This window comes from Sapajus apella, unplaced genomic scaffold (genome assembly GCF_009761245.1).
Source record: "Sapajus apella isolate SASKATOON/1434 unplaced genomic scaffold, GSC_monkey_1.0 scaffold85, whole genome shotgun sequence".
Lineage (NCBI taxonomy): Eukaryota > Metazoa > Chordata > Mammalia > Primates > Cebidae > Sapajus > Sapajus apella.
This window is the reverse complement of record NW_022437025.1, coordinates 6,537,570-6,553,574: the sequence shown is the minus strand read 5'-3', so window position 1 is coordinate 6,553,574 and position 16,005 is coordinate 6,537,570. Positions and strand designations below refer to the sequence as shown.

Genomic DNA, 16,005 nt, shown 5'->3' with positions numbered 1-16,005 from the left:
CTGCCAGAGGCTGGGGGAGGGAGAATGAGGAACTGTTGTTTAATAGTATAGTTTCAGTTTTGCTTAATGAAAAAGTTCTTTATTTTGAGACAGGGTCTCACTCTGTTGCCCAGGCTGGAGAGCAGGGGCACAATCATGGCTCACTGCAGTCTTGACTTCTCTGGTTCAAGCAATCCTCCCACCTCAGCCTCCCAAGTAGTTGGGACCACAGGCATGTGCCAGCATTCCCAGCTAACTTTTTTATTTTTCGTAGAGACAGTGTTTCAGCATGTTGCCCAGGCTGATCTTGAACGTCTGGGCTCAAGCGATCCTCCCACCTCTGTCTTCCAAAGTGTGGGGACTACAGGCGTGAGCCCCTGTGCCCAGTTGAAAATGTCCTGATAATAGACTGTGGGGATGGCTGCACGATAACGTGAATGTACTAAACACGACTGAACTGTACACTGAAAAGTGGCTCTGATGGTCAGTGTTACGCTGCATGCGCAGGATCTGCGGTAAGTGGTCTGGTCTGCAGCGGGGCACAGATGTTGGTATTTTTCTAAAGCAGCCAAGGTGATTCCAGTGGTGAAACAGGATTTGAACTCGAGTCTGAACTCCAAAGTCCTCACTCTCCCTACCATACACTTGAGGTGACATGAGGAGATGGCATGAGAAACTTCTCTACCTCTTTAAAGGATAAGAATTTTTAAAAGACCAGCTATTGAAACATAATCGCTTATGAGCCTAACTCAGTTTTTTTTGAGACAGAGTTTTGCTCTTGTTGCCCAGGCTGGAGTACAATGGCACAATCTCGGCCCACTGCACCCTCTGCATCTCAGGTTCAAGCGACTCTCCTGCCTCAGCCTCCTGAGTAACTGTGATTACAGGTGCCTGCCACCAAGCCTGGCTAATTTTTTGTATTTTTAGTAGAGACCATATTAGTTCACCATGTTGGCCAGGCTGGTCTTGAACTCCTAACTTCAGGTAATACACCTACCTCAGCCTCCAAAAGTGCTGGATTTACAGGTGTGAGCCACCACGCCCAGCCCTAACTCAGTTTTTCTTTTTTTAAGGCACACATCAGTAAGTAACAAGGAAATAGTGACTGGATGTCCAAACAGAATATATCTGTGGCAGTCATGGAAATATGGAAGAATGTCTGGGCAATGCCCTGGTGAATTAAGAGCTGACACCAGGCTGGGCTCTGACTGACAGCCTCATCTGTATCCCCGGCTCTGCTGACCCAACTGTCTTCCGTGTGGTCCTCGAGAGCTTCCCATTGTGTCACTCCTGTAAATAAATGGCTCCAAATGGTCCCCGGGCTCAGGGTCCAGCTCAAGCCCACTGGCCAGGCAAACAAAGCGCTAGCCATCTGCATCCACAGCTTCTGAACACTCAGTCTCCCCGCCGGGTCCACACCAACTCTCAGGCCACCTAGGTGTGGATTCTGTCTCCACACCTCTCTCTGCCCAGAGGGTCTGGCCTGGGTCTGCATGCTCTCCTCTCCTCAGCTCACAAGTCTCTCCCATCATCTGCTGCAGGGCACCCACCCTCTTGTGCTTCCCTCTGACATGGCCACCCTGGCCCCACAGGGCTGGCAATAGACTTGTTCCCATCCAACTCTTCATTCACTCAACAAATATTCATTGAGCCTCCCCTCTGTGTGGAGGATGCTGTTCTCAGCACGGGGAACACAAAACAGACAGAAATCCCTATCAGCCTTGAGCTCACATTTTCTGAAGTTTTGTTCCTTAGAAGCAAGGATCTTGTCTTAATCATCTTTGTGCTCCTACGACCAACCATAGTGTCTGGTACTAAGCAAGTGCTTAGAGAATAGTGAGTGCGGAAATGAAAATTAGGCCTGATCTCCATTGCTAAACTGTGCTCCACCGCAGCCTCCCAAGTAACTGGGATTACAAGTGCCTGCCACAATGCCTGGCTAATTTTTTGTATTTTTAATAGAGACCATGTTAGTTTACCATGTTGGCCAGGCTGTTCTCAAACTCCTAACCTCAGGTGATCCACCCACCTCAGACTCCCGAACGTACCTGCTAACTGGATTCTTGTGAACCCCCAAGTTGAATGCCAGCTGGAGTGGAGTGATGTGCTGACTGTGGTGCATCGGCTTCAGACCAGGAGCAGGACAACTGCATTTCTCGGTGAGACGGCCCAGGAGGGCATTTTACCTACAATCTCGAAGGCTGGCTCACACCCAGGACATTTTCCTAGCACAGAATAGTCACCATTTTGCATTTCTTTTTTTCCAAGCAAATGAGGACTTCAAGCCTCTGCCTCAGGACTCCAGGAAACGCATACATCATTACTTTTCTCCACAGCCATTCAAGATACATGGAACACACTTGGAATCTAAATGCTCTGTGTGGGCACAGACCCTGTGCCAGGCACCTCCTCCTTTTCAAGGTGGCAGGAGCCAATTTCTTTCACTTTTTCACCCAGTTTCATTCACCAGTTTCTGGTGCCATCCACTTGTGGGAAACAGAAGCGGGGAAGAATGGAGGCTGCAGCCTGAGCCGGCAGGTGCTCCAACAAACAGCAGCCTCGTATTCTTGTTTATTTTTACTTGTTTATCAGTGTGGCTCCAACTCCCACCCGCACACCCATCACTTCCGAGGCTGAAAGGCTCAGGCAGCCTGGACCTTGCCTGCCAGCATGACCACAGTGTCCTCAGGCCTGGCCTAGAAGAAGCACTTATTTTATTTATGGATGAACGTCCATGCACAGATGTAGAAAAAAAAAAGAGGAGTATTTTCTAGCCAAGGCATGGGGATTGGGTGTGCTGAGAGGGAGAAGAGTCAAGGAAGATATCTGGGTTTCTGGCCCAGGTGACAAGGAGGTAAAGGATTCCCTGTTTAATAAATGGTGTTGGGAAAACAGGCTAGCCATGTGCAGAAAGCTAAAACTGGACCCCTTCCTGACACCTTACACTAAAATTAACTCCAGATGGATTAAAGACTTAAACATAAGACCTAACACCATAAAAGCCTTAGAGGAAAACCTAGGCAAAACCATTCAGGACATAGGCATAGGCAAGGACTTCATGACTAAAACACCAAAAGCATTGGCAACAAAAGCCAAAATAGACAAATGGGATCTAATTAAACTCCAGAGCTTCTGCACAGCAAAAGAAACAATCATTAGAGTGAACCAGCAACCAACAGAATGGGAAAAAATTTTTGCAATCTACCCATCTGACAAAGGGCAACTATCCAGAATCTACAAAGAACTAAAACAGATTTACAAGAGAAAAACAAACAAACCCATTCAAAAGTGGGCAAAGGATATGAATAGATAGCTTTCAAAAGAAGACATACATAAGGCCAAAAAACATATGAAAAAATGCTCATCATTACTGGTCATTAGAGAAACACAAATCAAAGCTACATTGTGATACCATCTCACACCAGTTAAAATGGTGATCATTAAAAAATCTGAAGACAACAGATGCTGGAGAGGATGTGGAGAAATAGGAACATTTATACACTGTTGGTGGGAGTGTAAATTAGTTCAGCCATTGTGGAAGACAGTGTGGCGATTCCTCAAGGACCTAGAAATAGAAATTCCATTTGATCCAGCAATCCCATTACTGGGTATATACCCAAAGGATTATAAATCTTTCTATTATAAGGACACACGCACATGTATGTTCATTGCAGCACTGTTTACAATAGCAAAGACTTGGAACCAACCCAAATGCCCATCGATGATAGACTGGACAGGGAAAATGTGGCACATATACACCATGGAATACTATGCAGCCATCAAAAATGATGAGTTTGTGTCCTTTGTAGGGACATTGATGAACCTGGAAACCATTATTCTCAGCAAACTGACACAAGAACAGAAAATCAAACACCACATATTCTCACTTATAGGCAGGTGTTGAACAATGAGAACACATGGACACAGGGAGGGGAGCATCACACACTGAGGTCTGTCAGGGGGGACCAGAGGAGGGACCGCAGGGGATAGGGAGGTTGGGGAGAATAACATGGGGAGAAATGCCAGATATAGGTGATGGGAATGGAGGCAGCAAACCACATTGCTATGTATGTACCTATGCAACAATCCTGCATGTTCTTTACATGCACCCCAGAACCTAAAATGCAATTTTATATATATATATACATACACATATAAAATACTCCTCTTTTTCTCTTTATATATATGTGTGTGTATATATATGTATATATATATACATATATGTATATACGTATATATATGTATATATATGTATACATATATGTATACATATATATACACAGGAACACATCCCCAGGAAACAGTGGCCGGGTTTGCACTGCCTTTCGCCACGACCTTAGAGAAGGGCTACTGAGGCTGGACAGCCGGTCAGGACCGAGCTGAATGCTTTGTCAGGTCTTTTTAAAATAAGTAATCTGTTTAATTACATACAATTAAATTAAAATGAGTAATTTTAATAAAAGTAAAATCATGCTAATCAAATTAAAAACATGAGAGTTTCCGAAGAGAAGACAAAATAAATGTTCACTCTCCCTGCCAGCCAGCGTGCAGGGCTTTCTCCCAGAGGGAGAGGACAAGCAGGGGAGGTGTGAGGTGAGCAAGTGGAGTGCCAGTGAAATCAGGGAATGCAGCCCAAGACCAGCAAGTAAGAAATACTCAATTTGGGACCTGAAACCAAATCGGACTTGAAATCCCAGTTTGTGATATACATGCTCAAAATGGAAGGGATGTCCATTTCATCTCTCTTCTGAAGATTAAAGAAACAGGGCAAAAACTTCCTAACTTAAAATTCAATATTTGTATCGGCTTATAAAGTCCAAAGTATATCAAGTTCCCTTTTTCCCCGCAGGGCCTTTTTCTCCTGATCTGGCCAGGACCCGGCACCTCTTGACCCCCTACCAGCACAGAGCAAGCCTCCTTTGCTACCGGGCTGCAGAAGATGAGGCCAAGTACTTCCTGCCCAGGCTCAAAAGCATCTCAGCAACTGCATCAGCTGATGGTCAAGATCCTAGAATCTCCCACCCACCTCCCAGCTCTCCCATCCACCTCCCAGCTCTCCGCACCCATGGTCCACCCTCCAGCCAGGCTTCTCCTCCTGCCTCGCCGCTGCACCTTCCACTGCCCCTGCTTACCAGGAACAACACCCCCCTTGCCTAAATCTCACATCCTCCAAGGCCAATTACACACTCAGTCTTTCAACAAATACACCTGCAAGTTTGTGGAGTGCCTGCCATATGCCAAGCTCTGGAGAAGAAAGTGAACAACATAAGTACTGTGCCCCTCGGCTACTTCCCTACAGCGCAAAACATTCTCCTCCATCAGAAAGACACATACACAGAGCATTCTCCTCCATCAGAAAGACACACACACACACACACACACACACACCCAGAGAGAGAAAGAGAGTAAGAGAGAGAGAAGCAAGTGCTGGCGCAGGCCCAATGTTCTGGGCTTATATGTATTAACTCAGTAATCTTCATAATTCTTTGAAGGAGGTGCCAGCTTCCCCCCCACCCAACCTGCCGGTACAGAGAAGCAGAAACACCTTGGAGAAAGCAAGAGGCCTACGGAGACCAGGGGCTAGGGCTGGCCCCCACCATCAGCTTCTACCTAAAACCCTTACTGTGCAGAGGGCTTCTCAAGGACAGTGCCCACGGCTCATCCGCCTCTAGGTCCCCAGGGCCCTGCCCGGGGCCTGACACAGCAGGTACACATCCCTGTTTGCTGAACTGAGTGGTTTCTGCATCCAGGAATAGACACCCGCTTCTTAATCCCAGCCTCTGCGGCAGCTCCCACGGCACTCAGCCGACTCCTGACCTTCACAAACAGACCACGGGGCCAGCAGCACCAGTATCCGTGTCTGTCTGGCTTCCTCTTTGAAACCCAACAGATTCCATCTGGGCCCCTAGAAAACTGCCCTGATGCCACAGGTAGGAAGCAAAATCTTTTAAAAGCACGTTTGTAAATGTGGGCATCTAAAATCAGCTTCCTAGACCATGGTAGGAAGAAGAGAGTGGGCATGAAACTTCCACATCCCAGCCTCAAGCCTCCCCACTTGAGCAAGGCAGAAATAATGTCTCCCACCAGAAGACACCCAGTGGGACACCTGAAGCAGTCAGCATTGAGTGTGCCCAGGGAACACGCATTTACAGCCCCACCAGTGGGTCACTGTCATCCACCAAAAGCAGAATGCCTGGCGAAGGCTGTGGGGATGGCAGCTCTTTCTCCCCAAGCTTTGGCTTCTATGTGGCCTTGTGCAGCGCCCCCCAATACCTTCTCCAGTCCCCCGCTGTCTCCAGACTGTGGCCCAAGTACTTTGGCCTGGCGTTCAAGCTCCTGAGCTTGTCTCCTGCTCCCCTCCCAACTGTGACACAGCCATACCACCCTACACGCCAAAAATGAAAACAATGGCCACCATGTATATGTTCTATATAGGCCTCATTTAATCCTCTCAACAGCCCTATGAAGTGACTTCTATCATTATTCCCATTTTCCCTACGGGAAAAGTAAGGCTAAGGAGTGTCTGTAACTTTTTCAAGATCTTAAGTCCAGCAATGGCAGAGCCAAGATGAAAGACAAGATCAGACTCCCACGTTCTTCCTCGCTGCACCACAAAATACCGCCTCCAAATCCCCACATGCTCCATGCCCTCTCTGGTGTACCTCCACGCCTCTGACCAAGCAGTTATCTCTGCCCAGAAGGCCCTCCGCTTGCTCAACCACCACTCTCACCACCCTAGACCTGGCCAACGCCAGCCTCAATGTCACCTCCCCTACATCCTCCTAGAGCCTCCCACCCCCACCTGGTTGCACTCACAGCACCGCGACCATCACAGCCGCATTTCAACTCAGAGTCTTCCAGTCCTCCTGGCTGGAACCACCTATTATCCTGTCTGCTGTTCAAGTTCCTTAAAACATAGAGTTGAAGGTGGGTCTCCATAGCCTTTGAAGCTGGATGGCAAAGTGGCTAAAGGTATGGAGTGAGGCCTTAGGCTATTCCCTCCACCTGTCTAGATCTCAGTTTCTTCATCTGTAAATGGGATTATTAATAACCATACCAAACTCACAGTTTTGTTATGAAAATTAAATGAGACAACATAAGTAAAAGCAGTGAGTACAGTGCCAGGTACATGGCATTGACACTCCCTGAACATTGGCTGCTATAGTTATGATGACTTTTACACAGTAACCACTGCAGGGTTCACCACCATGACTGATACGTTCTACCACCTGATAAATGTCTCAGGGTTGGAAAGGAGAAAGGAAAGGGGGAAAGGAGGAAGGGAGGGAGAAAAGGAGGAAGGGAAAGAGGGAGGGGGGAAAGGGGAGAAAGAGAGAAAGTGAGAGAGAGCAGGGAGGGAGGAAGCTGAATCAACTCGGAATAAAACTACGTAACCTGCAGATGCCGCTCTAAATGGGAGTAAAAAGGAGAAATTTCTTCTACTTGGGGCCATGACCCCCTCACTGTGACTCTGATCAAGTGTCCTCACTCAACCAAGCCTTCCTTTCTTCCTCTTTGGTGGAAGCTGCGTTACCTAAGCCTGCAGCCCCGGCTCCTAGAGTCCCCCTACCACCAGACCTACCCGGCCCTGCCACCAACCTGCTGAGGAGCTGCCTGCTGCTCCGCATCCTATGTGTCAGAGATAAGCCTTGGCTTCAGAAGAGTTTCTGTCCACACGAATAAAAGGCAGGCAGTCTCTATGAGAAAACCCGACCTCCTATCCTGAGTCCTGGGAATATTTATGTGACCCTTTAACCCCTATATTTAAATACTAGGTCTTTGACCTCCGTACTCAACACTTCACTCTTGCAGTAGATCTTTGCAATATTCTCATAAAAGTGGGCATCCCGGCCTAGTGTCGTGCCTCATGCCTGTAATCCCAGTACTTTGGGAGGCTGAGGGAAGCGGATCACCTGAGATCAGGAGTTCAAGACCAGCCTGGCCAATGTGGTGAAACTCTGTCTTTTCTAAAAATACAATAATAATAATAATAACAAGCTGGACGTGGTGGGGGGCACCTGTAGTCCCAGCTACTCAGGAGGCTGAGGCAGGAGACTCCCTTGAACCCAGAAGGCAGAGGTTGCAGTGAACCCATATCACACCACTTCACACCAGCCTGGGCAACAAGAGCAAGACTCCATCTCAAAAAAAAAAAAGAAGTAAGCATCCCTTAGCGATTCTAGGAAGCCCACACCACTTAACCTGTTAACCTGAGCTAGGTTGGTTTTTCTGTAACCAGCCCCACCCATGCACATCTCCTCTACCTGCCCAAAGACTGCACAGGTCGATTCACACTCGCCCAGCCAAGGCCTCAAAATCAAGCTCCACCACACGCTCCTGGTGCCTGGCTCACCAGGGCTGACACCTGCTCACCATTCGACAGCACCCTGATTCCTGCTCAGATGCCCCGCCGTCCCTGCCCCTCAGCCTCAGCTCCGGGGGTCTTCCCCCGAGCCTGGCCTCCTTCACACAGACCTTGGTCACAGGCGGATCTGGGTGGGAATAGGAGCCACGCTGAGCATCAGGAGCCCTGGGATTTGAAGCCCCTTCCCTCAAAGCCCCTTCCCTCAAAGCCCTGGCCCTCTCAAGGCTTCAGTTTCGTGTTTTGAAAAATGAGTACTGGGACCAATGGTGTTTCCCAAACCTCAGTCATCAGGTGCAGCTGCTGTGACTTCTACATAAAATGCATGGTTCTTCCTTTCCTAAAATCAGTTTTCCAGGAGTATAATTCGCACTGTAAGAGTGTGCAGCTCAGAGGCCCTGATAATCTGGATAGAGAACATTTTGGGAAAGGCCACCACGTTTCTGTGTGCCCCTTGGCTCCTTACCTTTATGTGCTCAGTACTTTTCTTTAACTCTACTGACTCGAAAAACCTATATATTACACTTCAGCCTTATTCTAAGCAAAAATATCCCCCAAATCAGAGGCTTCATATGCTACATTTTATAACGATAAAATATAGTTATATTTTCCCTAATGCACATGAAGGTATTAAAATAAATTATGCTTGGCTACTGACACCTAAATTCTCACATGGCGACACCGCTGAGCACTGTCACTGAGAGACGAGCTACCCACTCCCCGAGGCCCCTTTTGGCTGGGAGAGTCTGGACCCCGCCTTGTACTTGTCTCTGAGTCTGCCCAGGCCTTGTATGTAGCAGATGCTTACTAAATACTGGCTGCTGAACCAGAGCGAGAGTTCAAGGCTATCTCTGCAGCCTCCAAACCATCTGTGGCTGCCCAAATCCTGCCGCCCCTGGTGAGGAGGCACAGGCCATGTCCAGCAGAGCTGATCAATGCTGCCATCAGGAAGGCACTGGCCCTTGCAGGAGGGAAGACAACAGAGCTGGACACAGGCAGAGGCGGAAGAAAGCAGTGAATCGCTGGACAAGCAGAGAGCCTGCGCTGGGGAGAGCTGCTCCTATTTTAGGCCACTGAGCTACTTTAATAATTCAGTCATTTTCACATCAAAACCATTGCAAGGAAAACCCCCTAGGATGTTAAATCTGTGTGTCCAGAAGGGATTTACCACAGAGTGTGAAGAGATCGGTCCCCTTCCAAGTTCCATTTCACAGCAAGCTAAAAACCGAACAGAAGCCTTTAGTGCCCTGAGCGACTGGACAAGAAATCTGTCAGATGTCTACAGACCTTTAAAAAAGGGGAGTGGGGGGAATATAAAAGGAAGAGAGTGCATTTTGGCCTTGAAAAAGACAACACTGAAAGGGCAGACACCAAGAAAATTAGTAAGGCTTCCAAGATCCCTACACACACAGCCCGCTGCACACAGGGACCGCACCCAATTCTGTAGCCCTGGCAGATGGAGCCCACTGCACCCCTCTTTCAGTTTACTCACTACCCAGCCCACTACTAACTCCCCACCCCAGCCATCATGAGCTGCAGACAGCGCCCTAAATATCCTGTTCTGTCTTCGCATCCAGTGGACAGTCTTTCCTTCCTCCCCCACTTGGGAAGTTCCTATTCATTCTTCAAAGGCCTGTTCATCCATCACCTCCCACAGGAAGTCCCCCAGAAAGTCCCCCAGAGACCCTCTCACTCCACAAACCCACACAGAGCACCCAGGGAAAAGTGTGGGGTAGGGGGGTATTAGCTGGGGTGGTGCCAGAGCCTCGAAGGCTTTCTTTCTTGTCCTGTGAATAAAGGAATCTAAAGCTCATTCCCGAGCAGTGGGAAGACAGGCAGGAGATGCCAGCAGAAAACACAGCCCAGCCCAGCCTGCTGGGAAGATGCTTCTGCTGACAGTAGTGGGAAGTGCTAAAATTGGATCTGTGACAATGCAGTTGACTCTCTGGCATCAAAAGGCACATACATGAATGCCTGGCTAGAGCTTCCCTCCACAGTGACCCTGGTGTGCCCAAGAGGAGGACGTATGCTCTTCCTGAAAAGGAAACAGCATTCCCTCCTCTACACTCAACGCCTTTTAAAACCAGCAACCACCACCCACCACCACCGCCGCCAATGTTTACCCAGCCCTTACCCTGCGTCAGCTCCACTCCAAGCACTTTACATTTAACCCTCACGAGAATCCTAAAACGTAGGTATTTTAGAGATTTTAAAAATATGGAAAGGCTAAAACGCTTGCGTGAAAGTCCACAGCTACTAAGCAGGACTTAAATCCAGGTTGTCTGGTTCCGGGGTGGGTTATGGTGATTGGAAAAATGACAGCAAACTCTTAACTCACTCTGAAAACTTCATGCCCAGTGCTGCTACCTGATTTCCCCTAAAGAACCCATGGAGGATTTACGCACATATTCAGCTGCAGGGATGTGCATGGATGTCCTGTTTACAACAAGGAAAATAAGAAGCCAACTAAATATTTGCTAAATATCCACCAACAACCGCTTGTCCTATGGCACATTTATAGAACAGGATATTACCAAGTCCTTCAAGCTGAAACTCTATCATCTTAAATTTTGGTCTGTAGTCTTGTGTATCTTGATCCCCGAGTATGCTTGCTAAAATGCAGCCTTTCTGGGTCCCGCCCTAGACCTCATGAATGACACGGTCTGGAGGTGGGGTCTGGCAATCTTAAGTTTGCACATACCTTCTTCTGCACGGTAATGTGTGAGAACCGCTGCTGGGGATGAATGCCTACTGCCATGAAAAGGGTCAATTCTGTGACTTCTGTCCCTGGTGGGGTCCTCCGTACCTAGAACAGGGCCCAGCACAACAATAGATCTTCAAGAAATATTTGATGATCCAGAGAACCCATCAATCAACAAACTATTCCAAAATGATCTGTTGGCATTTCTAAATACCAGACCCATCTATGTGCTTCTTGGGAGCAGGGACCAGGAACATCTTCTCACCCTACCATGCCCAGCACAGAGCTAGTCAGCTCCAGGCGCAAAGCCAGCTCTCGGAAGTGGCCCGCCAACACAGGAACAAGTGAATGCTACTGTATTACACTGATCCTAAGTTAACATTTCTGAAATCAAGATTCGGCTCACATTCAATGTGCCATCATCATTTAATAAATAGCACTTTTTCCCGTTTCTTTAGTGGCACAAAAGTAATGATGCATCTCCCAATTCACAGCAGCTTAGATTTAATAAAATGCAGTACCTAACAGAGTCCAGAATTCTGATTAAAAAGTTTAAATTAGCTGCCAACATAGCTAACAAATTGTTGTGCATTTCCTTTCTTATGATTTGCAGAAATAAATCCAGAGCCATCTGTTCTGAGAGTTCGGCTTCAGCCACCAGTCGTCCTGGTGACCCAGGGCTTAGCTGCTGAGATACAACTCAGAGATCTGATGCACATGGAAGGCTTTCATCTGTCTTCACCCAGGAAACATCTGACAACATCCGCTGGGGTATGGGAGCCACAATAGCTCCTTCATTGAAGGCTGTAGGATGTACAAGCGAGGACAGTTCTGGGCTAGACCTGGGTTACATCCCAGCTCCGCTGTCCCCAGATGTCTGGTCTTGGGAATCTCATGGCCACACCTAGCACATGGACATGGTCTGCCCTTGACAGGTGTTGGTCATGTTATAATTGTTCAGTAGACCCCCACCTCACTGGCCAACAACCAGAGCCCTGAATTTTCTATAACAAGTTCCATACCTAGTGGTTTGAATGTGTCCTCAAAGTTCGCTGCTAATCCCCAATGCAACAGTGTTGAGGGGGAGACCTGTAAGAGGTGATTGGGTCACGAGGGCTCTAACCTCACGAATGGGTTAGTGCCATTATCACGGGAATGCATTACTGATAAAAAGCTGAGTTCAGCCCCCATCTCTGATTTCTCTCTCTAACTCTCTTGCCCTTCTGCCTTCTGACATGGGATGCAGCAAAAAGGCCCTTGCTAGATGCAGCCTCCTCAACTGTGGACTTCCCAGCCTCCAGAGCTGTAAGAAACGCATTTCTTTTCTCTATAAACTACCCAGGCGGTGATATTGTGGTATAGCAATGCAAAACGGACTAAGACAAGTTCACCCGTGCTGGCTATTCCCTCTGCAGAAGGGGGCTCAGGATGGGAAGCTGGCCCACAACACAGGGTTGTCCCAAGAACCAAATGAGATTAAACTGAAAACTCTCTGAAAAGCAGCAATTTCTATGGTAATTCAGGTAATTCATGATATTTAGGAAGCTGCAAATTTGACGATATAAGAATCTTCAAATTTTCAAATCAAACTTCAGTGTACGCTTTCTATAACACTTACGTTTTTTGACTAAAAATCCATCATTTTCCTAACCTTTTCATGAGCCAGTGGCACAGACCATCACAACTCAGAACCAGGATCTCCAAGCTGCTAGAATCCCAGTTCAGCCGTCTTCCCCGGCATGGCCCTGGCCATGCTACCTAACCCCCGCTTGCTCCTGTTTAAACTGGCACCAATTGTCTGTGGTTTCACATTCACTGTGCAGATTAGATCTGCCTCTCCGTAAGCACCAGCCATGAAGTAGCACACCCAGTGGGGTGTGAGTGAGGGACCACAGACTCCAAAATCTGATGAAAAAACTTAAATTAGACGCTGACACAGCTAACAAATTGCTGTGCATTTCCTTTCCTTGGACTCTGTTAGAAGCAGGGGTGTCTTGGTTTGCATCAGCAGCACTAACTCCTGATGCAACGGCTTTCTTCTATGGATCACTTCATTCTCCAAAAGAACACAGCTTCTACAACTTCAGAAGAGTTATCTGGGCCCATTTTCAGGGCTATATTCAAGCTGTTGGCCAGCACTGTCCCTTTCCCTGTGTGAGACACGGGTCAAGTTACTCCCACTCTCTGCCTCCTCTCCTGACCTGGAATGCAAGGATGGTGAGAACCGATTGCCTCATAGAGTGGAGGACAGACCATGCTGTAGGTCACACAGTGCACGCTCCATACATCCCAGCTCTGCCCTGTGGACACTCCAGTCTTCTCACCCAAAGTCACAAGTTCATTATGAAGCACTTGAAGACTCAGAAACTTCTATCATAGGAATGGTAGTGGGATGGGGTAGTGTCTGCCTCCCAACCCATATCCATGTAGGAATCTCAGTGATGGCCACAGGTGAATGTGGCTCCAGGAGGGCTTCCAGGGGCAGGGCCCCTGCAATGTTCACCTGGCCACCCACAGCACAGGCCCTGGCTGGATGAGATGGACAGCAAATTTTGGAGTAAAATAAAGGGCTGGGGTTTGGGTTTGAAGTCATAGGTGAAATATGATTCACTGGAAAGAAAGGATGAGGCTATTCCACAGGGACTGGGGAGTGGTCAACCCCATCTTACAGGGCCATTTCTCCCCCACCCCACTCCCAGCCCCAGCTAGTAGTCATGATTTCCATAAAGGAAGTCCATCTTTTTAGGTTAGGAAAGAAAATTTGGTTTGAAAGTTTCTTGGATAACTATAGGGCTATTCGACTGATCAATGAGACAGAAGAGAAAGTCCAAAAACAGAAACAAGGATGTACAGAGGAATTTAAAACACATGATGGCCTAGGTGCGGTGACCCACACCTGTAATCCCAGCACTTTGTGAGGTTGAAGCCGGAGGATTGCTTGAGCTCAGTTCAAGACCAGCCTGGCCGACATGGTGAAACCCCATCTCTATAAAAAATACAAAAATTAGCTGGGCCTGGTGGCATGCATCTGTCCCAGCTATTCAGGAGGCTGAGGTAGGAAGATAGCTTGAGCCCAGGAGGTCTAGGCTGCATTAAGGTATGATGGCACCACTGTACTCCAGCTTGGGTGACAGAGCAAGACCCTGTCTCAAAAAAAAAAATTTTTTTTAATAAAAAAGAAAACACATAATGGCATAGAAATAACAGCTGACCAATAAACACTGGATTAATATTGGGCAAAAGACCAGCTATTCAGGAACAAATAAAACTGGATAGCCACCTAGAGCCTCACACCAAAACAACTTTCATGTGAATTACAAATTCAAATACAAACAGAGAAACCACAAATCCGCTAAAGACAAATACTTAAGGATTCTTGAGGAGGAGAGAAAATGTCTAATCATTCATAAAAGACAAAAATTTTATATCTCTGTACAGCAAAAGCATCATCATAGAGCAAAAACATCAAACCACAAGTTGGAAGAAAAAATCTGTGACACATAACAAACCCCAGGATAATACTCTTAGTAGATGAAGTGGTTTCATAAGTCAAAATGGCTTTAAGCAACATGCCGGTGGAAAACACAGTATAAATAATAGAGAAACAATTCTCAAAAGAAGAAAATGCAAATGGCCAATACACAGACATGTTCAGCCTCCCTGGTAACTAAAGAAACGAGAACCAGGATACAAATTTTCACTCATCACATTGGCAAAGATTTTAAAGATTTGCTGTTGGCAAAGCTCTGGGAAAGTGCTATTCTCATTCACTCTTGGTGGGTACAAACTGGCACATGTTTTCTAGGGTGGCACTGGGCAATTTCTGTTCCACGTGTACTGCTATTGCTCATAGTTTCACTCTGAAGATCTATCCTAAGGGAATAATCCACAAAGATGGGCCTGGAAAGAGAGTGGTTAAATAAATCATGGTAGATCCAAACCATGGGGGCCTGAGAGATATTCACCACACCTACTGTAGGAAAAGAGGGTCACAAACCATTTGATCCCATTTTTCATGGAGAAAACCCCACATCAGACACTCACAGATGTCACAAACCTGATGATCAGGATTAAATCAAGAAAGTGATTTCCTTTCAGGAGTAAGGGAATTAGGCTATTTGAAAAATAAAAAAAAAAAAAAGAGAGAGAGAATTCTTAGAAAGAGAAAGTGGAATGCTCCTAACAAGGACAGGGAAAGTAAAAAAGAACTGAGGAAACAGGAGAGGGTAGGTTCAGGCCAAGAAAACAGAGAAGAAATTAAGTCAGAGAGAAAGACATCAAAGGCACCCAGCAAGTAAAAGTCAAAATGTCAGGTTTGAGATGTAACTAATGGGAATTTTAGAGTCCCCCCAAGTTGCTAGGTGAAGGAAAGTGCCAAAAAGCATACTGTTCTTTCCTCCATACCAGCAAAAACCAATTAGTGGATAAAACTGGAAGGCTATCCCATTTATAATCAAATCAAAAGGAGCCAGGAATAAATTGCACAGAATGTACAGGAAAGAGAAGAAAATATGATTTCTTTATTAAGGACACAGAAGAAAACTGAAGTGCAAACCAGATGGGATCACCCTGGAGCCCTCACTTCCCTCCCACATGCTGTGTTCCCACTCCCTGGCCCTGGATCCCTTCTCATTCCCAGCTTTTCTCAAACCCTCCTTTATCCTGGCTCCTGAAGCATCCCTCCCTCCAGGACCTGTCATCATCAGCCTCTCAACATGTTGCTCATTCCCATTCAAACAAAACAGGTCTCCTGTGAGGCCAACAGGCCAACCTCCACCCCTCCCTGCCCCTCTACAGTCCTGCCAGATGGTCTCCACGTGGCGTCTGAAGTCTGCACTGCCTCTTCACTTCCTGGAAAGGGGGCCTCAGCTCCCACACCTCCACTCACCTCCACTGACCTACCAGCCTCCACTCATCTCCCCTGACCTCCACTCACCTCCCCTGACCTCCACTCACCTCCCCT

General features: G+C 47.2%; 1 protein-coding gene across 2 annotated transcripts in view; it reads right to left on the bottom strand.

Moving 5' to 3' along the window:
• Window positions 1–16,005, bottom strand: part of JAKMIP1 (janus kinase and microtubule interacting protein 1) — a 174,640-nt gene that overhangs the window by 114,724 nt on the left and 43,911 nt on the right. The window lies entirely within an intron of this gene.